Here is an 8,329-nt window from a genome sequence, read left to right on the forward strand (position 1 = left end):
ACAGGCTGGGTCCCTTGCTGCTACCTTTGAGGAGTTGTTTGGGACGGGGCCGGTTAGCACTCCGGTTAGTGCACCTGCCGCGGTAGTGGAGGACGCTTCCGAGGAGGAGGGGCTTCTTGAGGAGACTATTGGGGCCGAGAGGGCCATTGAGGAGCGTGAAGATCCCGTTGTTGGGGCTACTGGCGTTGAGAGAGCTCAGACTGGGTCTGAGGCTGGTACCTCTGGGAGGAGGGTTTCTACGAGGAGGCGGACTTCTCGGCCGACCAGGCGGACGTTACGGAACGTCGCTAGGGTCGTTGAGATGCCTCATATCCGCCACGTTGAGTCTCGTGGTCAGAAGAGACGGAGGGCGGAGATGGTTGAGGACGACGCTGACGTCGTGAGTTGGGATGCTAGATGGGTTACAACCCCGCGGGGGTTGAACTTGCGGGCGGCACCTGCTTGGGCTGAGGGTTTCGATGGTAGCTAGTTGTTGCTTCGACTGGACAAGCACATCTCCTACCGCGCGCACGAGGGCTTGGTAAGTTATACCATTTCATCGAATCATAGTTGTTTTTGAAGTGTCAGACCTGAATAGGTGTTCTGACGTTGTTTGTTTTTTATTTCAGGAGATTGGCACCATGAGGACTTTCTCATGTTTCACTTCCTATCTGGGTTTCTACGACGTTCTCCGAGCCAGTACGAGGGCGTTGATAGAGAGGTCGACTTTTGGGCCGTTGGTGGCCGCTTGGCGGGATATTCACAGGTCTTCGATTAGATCGAACATGTGTCTGATCTGTGCCATGTTAGATCGGTACTGGAATACGACGTCATCGTTTCACATGGAGTTTGGGGAGGTCGGCGTGACCTTAGAGGATTTCGCCATGATATCCGGCCTCCCTTACGGCGAGACGCCTGTTGACTTCACGGAGACAACGGAGAGGGTGTCTTCTATTGCGGTTACTCGTCTGATCGGTACTGTTTTGCTTGAGCCTTCTAACGTTACTCCGTACCTGATCGCGAGCTCATATGTGAGAGACCACTTCAGAGGGAGAGTGGCGGGTGCTGCTCCAGCGCCGTTGGCGAGTCCGGAGGCTGAGACTAGAGCTGACGCGCAGGAGGTGCGGTTGTGGTTGTGGTACTTCTTGGGTGCCACGTACTTTGGTGACAAGGGTGAGCACTTGTCGACCAAGGTACTTCCTCTCCTCGCTGACCTTGACACTTTCGGACAGTTTGACTGGGTTACGCCGGCCTTGGCGAGTTTTACCCGGTATATGCACGCAGTGGTGCGTCCGGAGGCAGTGGGGGATGGTAGTGGCCCTGCTTTGGTTGGTCTCGGCCTCATTTTGGAGGTACGAGCGTTTTTTGTAGTTTTGAGTTTGATTTTGATTTTGATTTTGGCAATCCTTTGGAAAGACTGGCTGATATGTGTTTGCTGTGCTTGGCTACAGGCTTGGTTGTATCCTTACTTCGTCCCTCTACGTCCAGGGACTACAGGCAGTGTCCCTTTGACCTATCCCGCTATGAGGAGTTGGACGATGGCTCGGAAGAAGTCGACTAAGTCGATTTACGAGGATTGCAGGCGTCGTGTGAACGCCCTTCAACTTTCTGACGTAAGTTGTTGTTCCTTACTCCTTCTTTATATAAATAGATAGAGATAGGATGACTAGGTAGCTTAGGAAGCCCCCAGTCGGTTCAGTAGCTTTGTTCTTAATGCAGTTTGTATGGCGGCCTTGGGAACACTACACGGAGGTACAGGCCGCTGACAGGGAGCGTCTGCGGCCTCGCAGCTCCCAGCGCTTGTACCTGGAGACGGCGATCGAGCCGGTTTGGTACCTGGGCGAGCGTCTAGCTCGTCAGTGCTTTACTGAGAATTTCGTGGTACCGGTCGACCCGCCTAGTGTGTTGTTCCAGGAGTCGACCCCCGATGAGGTTGAGGAGCACCTTCACGGTCAGGGTGGTTAGGAGTTGTTGCTACGAGACGTTGACTACGACACCTTCTGGTTGTCGAGGCTTGCCTGGTACCCGATCGAGGTATGTTTTCCTCTGTTCTTTTGTTTTCATTGTCTCCTTTGATAGGAGGGTTTGTTACCTTTGATGCAGACCCAAATTGCAGGGGGTCGATGCGTTGATGAGGACTCAGCCCCCAGTTTTCCCCGCGGAGACCACCTTTCAGGGACCGGGCGGTGAGGAGCTACAGTTGCGCCTGCCGGAGCCTGCAGTTGCTGAGGTGACCGATGTTGGCATGGAGTGGAGGTTGGTCGTTCTGAGGGTGAGTTCCTGACTTGAACATTTTTCCTCATTCGTGTTTTGCCTTGCATTATATTGAAGGACTTTTTTTGCTGTAGGTGACGACCGTTAGTCATCAGGCTTTGTGGCGGATGGCTAACCGCTGGAGGGCGCTTGCTGGTGACCTGGCTGCGAGGGAGGCTCGGCTTTCTCAGGCACTTTTGTGTGTTATTTTTGTGCATTTTGTGTTGCATTTCGCGTTTTTAGATCTTGATGACCTGTATTGTGTTTTGCAGGGTACCGCGGATCCGGCGTAGCTTGCTCGGGTCCGTGCTGAGTTGGATACGGCCAGGTCGACGATCGAGGCCCAGGGGTTGGGGATCACCCGTCGAGACCAGGATCTGAGGCTTCGTGAGGACGAGGTACAGAGATGAGACGCGGAGGATGTTTCTCTCAGAGCTCAGTTGGCTGCAGCGGAGAAGCTTCATGTCGAGATGGAGTGCGAGACGCTGGAGAGTTCTCCGGAGAGGGAGTCTGAGCAGGTGGTAGTGTCTGCCCTGGCTGCGAGTCCTCGTGAGACCGGAGCTGCTCCGACGGGAGGCGCTGAGTAGTTGTAGTAGCTTGTCCGTGTGTTGGACCCTTGTTTGTACATATTTACATTTTGCGTGAGGCGGTTTGTATATATGTGTTTTTGGATTGTGGTTCATTTTGTGATTTTTTGGCTCTTTTGTGTTGTGTTTCGGAGAAGCGCTTGTCGGCTGTTAATTCTCCTTTCGCTTTGCATCAGTTCCTACGTCGTTAGTGTAGAAAACAGGCAACAGGTAGCACATCAGCATAAACGCAAACACGTAAAAAGCATTTGATTGAAAACAAAGATTAACCACGATGCCACGAAGTTAAAATTTGAAATTTGAAATTTGAAAATTTTCGCGACAAGTCGTCACGTTTGGACTCCGAAAGGAAATGATTTGAAAATTTGAGGAATTAACTCGTGTCGTGAATTAAATTGCAGCGAAATTATTGAAATTGATTTGCGACTCGAAAAATTCAAACTCAAACCGTCAGGGAAGAATTTTAGAAAAAAAATTTACGAGTATATTTGAATCGATTTTTGTGAGGTCAAGACTCGAATTTGTGAGTGCTTGAATTATGAGGAAAATTGATGTCGTGTTATCAATTTTCGATTTTTATTTTTGCTGCAAAATTGCGAAAAAGCGAAAAAATTTCGGATTTTTGAATGACATGGAAACGATCTGTGCGGATCGGGGCGACTAGCCCTTCCCCCCTTAAAAAAAGAAGAAAAAAATCCGTATGTTTAAAGCTGTGTCATGGAAACCGTGTCGGATTTCGTAAAACGCGAAAACAAGGAAATGTGAGTGTGAGGAAACACAAAATGTCCTGGATCATCCCGAAGAGACGCGGGCGTTCTGGCGGGGGGTTTGAGGTGTCAGGAGAAAACACAACTTGAAAGAGACAAGTAAAAGCGGGAATCCTGGGAAGGGGCCTAAAGAGACGTGAGCTATTGGGCAATAGAAGCCGGCTCTCCCTTTTTTCTGAAAAACGCGCTGATTGTTTTGTATAAATAGTGTTGTTTGTGCTTCATTGTTTCATCATCCGAAACACAAAAACATCTCTATAAAACCTCTTCTTCTTCTTCCACAAAAATATTTCATGGATGCTTTTGAGAATGCGTTACGATAATGGTCCCGGGATTTGTCGCCTCCCGAAAAGTATCAACTCATTTGCATGGGAGTTGGTCAATTGTTGGTGCTCCGTCAAGTCAAGGTGCAATCCTCATTCCTCGAAGCATGTTCTCGGTTTTGGGATTCGAAACATCATGTTTTCGTTTTCCCGAAAGGTGAAATTTGCCGACTAGCCAAAGAAGTTGCAGCCATTGGTGGGTGGCCATGTTGTATTCTGGTGCTTCCTCCGACTTGGTTGTGCTACAAGGAGAAATTCCGTTTAATGTTGGGCTTGTCGACAAGTCAAGTCAACTTCCTTCTTGCTCCACATGGTGTGAACATGTTGGCTCTTATCAACATCTTTTCAAACCGATTAGAAGCCAATGTTTCGGAGGTGGCTAGGAGAAGGGCTCCTGCCTTTTGCCTTATCCATGTGTACGTCTTTGTTGATGCTTTAAATAAGGAGGGGCCAAAATGCTATGGTAGCATGACCCTTGTTCATGTGGTTGAGCAAATGGAGCATGGTAGAGATCCATCATGGTTGGTGCTTGGCGAGATCATCCAAGCTTTGGACAAGGAAGGCTCTTTCGGAGAAGCTCCTTCATTTGGGTCCCCAAGGATCCTCCAAGTGTGGTTATTGGAGAGGCTAAGGTATGTAGAGCCTCCGGTTGATTCTTCTTCTTATTCCTTCTGTTGCCTTACCATGAGGAAGAAATTGTACTCGGATAGCTTTGCTTCCACCGAGTCTTATTGGGCCGCGAGATTGGCGGAAGAGGATGGTCCTCACATCCGTTGGGTGGTGCTGTGGTGGTACTTGAGGTCCTTCACGGGGTTGCCCGCTTCGGGTGCTAGTCCTCGTTCTTTGATGGTAGTGGGTTTGAAGGTTGCTTCCTTCATCTATCCCGAAAGGCTCATGAGACGTCAACAAAAGGTGCCCGCTCAAGATACCCTTGTCCAAGAGAATGTTTTCCGAAACTCCGAGCTTGTGGAGGTCTTCGAAAGATGGTGGGCCACTCGGCCGCTTTGGGAGGTACCAGACCCCGTTGCCACGATATGGGTGACTCCCGCTTATGTCAAGTGGTCAAGAGCTCCGTCCTTGGAAGAGAGGTCCAAATTTCGTAGGGACGAGGTTGTCGATTTGAAGTATTGAGAGGTTGGCCAGGCCAACCGTGCCTTCTTTGATGATTATGTTGATGGAGCTAGCCCCGATGTGATGAGACCACCAAAGAGGAAAAGCGCGGGTCCCAAAAATGTAGTGGGCCATGCATGGGCTCGTTTCGGGCCGAACATGTGGTCTTGCACTAGGGCGGAGGCCGTTGTCGTTGTAGATCCGTTGAGGATCTGTTCTGAAGAGGAAATCTGTGTTAGGCGGGCCAACAAGAAGAACAAGGGGAAGATGTACCCCGAGGGAAAAGGCAAGGGTAGAATGGAAGAGTGAAGACCTCCATTACCCACTTTATTATTATGTTGTATTATTGTTGTGAGTTTTCATTATGTTGTACTAGCTATGTTTTGTGTGTTTTATGCTAGTTTTATTATGTGAGGTGTTTTAGTCAACACCTTAGCTTCGACAAGTTGCAGACTCGTCGAGCTTTATTTGTTGTTGGAATTATGATCCCTCCCATTATTAATTAAATAAGAGGAATACTCGTGTCGAAAATTGTGAACGCTTGTTTCTTCCATCCATTTTGTAAAGGCAATTCGATTTGAATCGTCGTAAACATTTGCACTTGGGAAAGTGGGGATTTTGTGGGAAGGGAGAAAGGCTTCTTTTGTATTTTTGTGGGAAAGGGAATGGTTTTCCCTTTCTTTTTTTTTGATGGGGATGTTTTTTTTATTATGGAAATGGTTGTATCCTTCTTGCGTAAGAAAGGACTGCCAACGTATCCACCTGAAGAGGCGAAATCAAACCATGATCGTAGTTCGAAATAGTTTGTGAATTTGATTGGGTTTTGTGGTTGTATCCCTCATGTATAAGAGGGACTGCCTACCTATCCACCTGAAGAGGTGAAATCAAACCATGCTCGTAGTTTAGGGGTTTTTGTGAATTTGTTTTAGTGCAAATGGACGTTGCCTTTGACAGATCAAAGGACATTCGTAACGGGCAAAGTGCCGCAACTTAGACTCGATAAAACATGCAATTTCAAATCAGAACGCGTTGAGAAACTTGACTTGAAAAGGGTTGAGGTGGTTACTAGTTGTAAAACTAGGGTTAGGGCGTTGGTTGCTATGGTTCAAGGGTAGTATTTCTTGAGTTAGTCTAAGTTGGTCGGGTTTGTAAAATCCTCCCCGTCTAGGTCACTCAGTCTCACTGCACCCCCCGAAAGTATTTTCTTAACCAGGTATGGCCCGGCCCAATTGGGTTTGAATTTTCCCCTCGGATCGACGGGTAGCGGTGCTCGGACCGACTTGAGGACCAAGTCGCCTTTCTTGATGTTCCTGAGTTTAACCTTCTTTTTGAATGCCCGTTGTATACGTCGTTGGTATAGTTGGACGTTGGGCAAGGCGTTGAGTCGCCGCTCGTCTAGAAGAGTGAGTTGTTCGTACCTTCGACGGGTCCATTCCGCCTCAGGGACTTGACTTTCCAGTAGTATGCGTAGAGAAGGGATCTCTAACTCTACCGGTTGAACCGCCTCTATACCGTATGCTAGGTAGAAGGGTGTGGCGCCTGTCGGTGTTCGAATAGAGGTTCGGTATCCCCAGAGCGCGAATGGGAGTTTGCTCGGCCAATCGCGGTAGTTGTCTTGCATTTTCTTGATAATGGTGACAAGAGTTTTGTTAGGTGCCTCCGTCGCTCCGTTGGTTTAGGGACGGTAGGGGGATGATCGATGTCATTTGATCTTGTATTTGTCCAGCAAGGCCTGAGTTTCCGTCCGGAAGTGAGAGCCTTGATCGCTGATGATTTCATGGGGTACCCCATATCTGCAGATGATGTTGTTTTGGATGAATTTGGCCACTTGTTTGGCGGTCAAGACTTCATATGACTGCGCTTCTACCCATTTGGTGAAATACTCGATGGCGACGAGGACGAAACAATGCCCCTTGGTGCCTACCGGGTTAACTTTCCCGATGATGTCGATGCTCCAGGTCGAGAAAGGTCGGGTGATGTCATGGTGTATAAAAGGGATGGCGCTATGTGCTGTATGTTGGCGAAGATTTGGAAATTGTGGCAATGTTTGTCGTAGTTACGACAATCGGCTTCCATGGTGGTCCAGTAGTAACCTAGCCGCGTGATTTTTCGAGTAAGCACCATTGCGCTCATGTGAGGGCCACATTCTCCGTCGTGGACCTCTCCCATAACTTTTTTGGCTTTGTGATGGTCAATGCAAAGGAGGAGAATCCCTTGAGGTGTTCTTTTGTATAGTTGATTTTGGTTCTCCACGAATTGTGATGCAAGTAAACGGATGGCTCTTTGTCCCCTTAGGTCAGAGTTAGGAGGGAATCCGTTTTTGGTTTTGTAGTTGAGGATGGCTTGGTACCAAGGTTCGACATGGCTTTCCTCGTCGTTGTTGATGGCATAAATGTGAGCTGGCTCGCTCCTTCTCTCGACACATAGGGGCATCGATGTCATGTCGTTAGGTATGTTGACGAGCGTGGCATGTTTTGCCAGGGCATCAGCAAATTGATTTTCCTCTCGCGGCAAATGGAAGTAGTCGACTTGGTCGAAGAACTCGGCCTCCTGATTGATCTTTGCTCAGTAGGGAGCTAAGCTGTCACTCGGATTTTCCATGATCCCGGACACGATTGATGATGAGCGAGGAATCGCCGTGGACCCTCAGTCTCTTGATGCCAAGTGTGATGGCTGCTTGTAGGCCGATGAGGCATGCTTCATATTCAGCGGCATTGTTGGTGACGGCGAAGTCTAGTTTGACTGAGATCGGAACATGTTCTCCCTCTGGTAATATTAGAAGGATTCCTACCCCGAAGCCTCTCAGATTAGATGCACCGTCGAAGTATAGGTCCCATGCATCGGAGTCGGCACAAAGGATGTCTTCGTCAGGAAGTGCCCATGTGTCGGTCGTTGGATCCTCGTTGACGGGATTCTCTGCTAGGAAATCGGCGACTGCCCTTCCCTTGATAACCTTGAGGGGTACAAACTTGAGATCAAACTCGGACAACATGAGTGTCCACCTAGACAGCCTTCCGTTTAGTACGGGTTTCTCGAAGATGTATTTGATTGGGTCTATCTTGGAGTAGATGTGGACCGTGTAGCTGAGCATGTAATGCCGCAGCTTCTTTGTTGACCATACTAGGGCAAGGCATGTCTTTTCCAGTTGGGTGTACCTTGTCTCGTACTCAATGAACTTTTTGCTGATGTATTAGATGGCTCGTTCTTCGCTGTCGACCGTTTGTGCTAGCATTGCTCCCATGGCTGTGTCGGTAACAGTCAGGTATAGGGATAAAGTAATCCTCGGTTGAGGTGGCATGAGGACAGGAGG

Source organism: Silene latifolia, chromosome X, assembly GCF_048544455.1.
Source record: "Silene latifolia isolate original U9 population chromosome X, ASM4854445v1, whole genome shotgun sequence".
NCBI lineage: Eukaryota > Viridiplantae > Streptophyta > Magnoliopsida > Caryophyllales > Caryophyllaceae > Silene > Silene latifolia.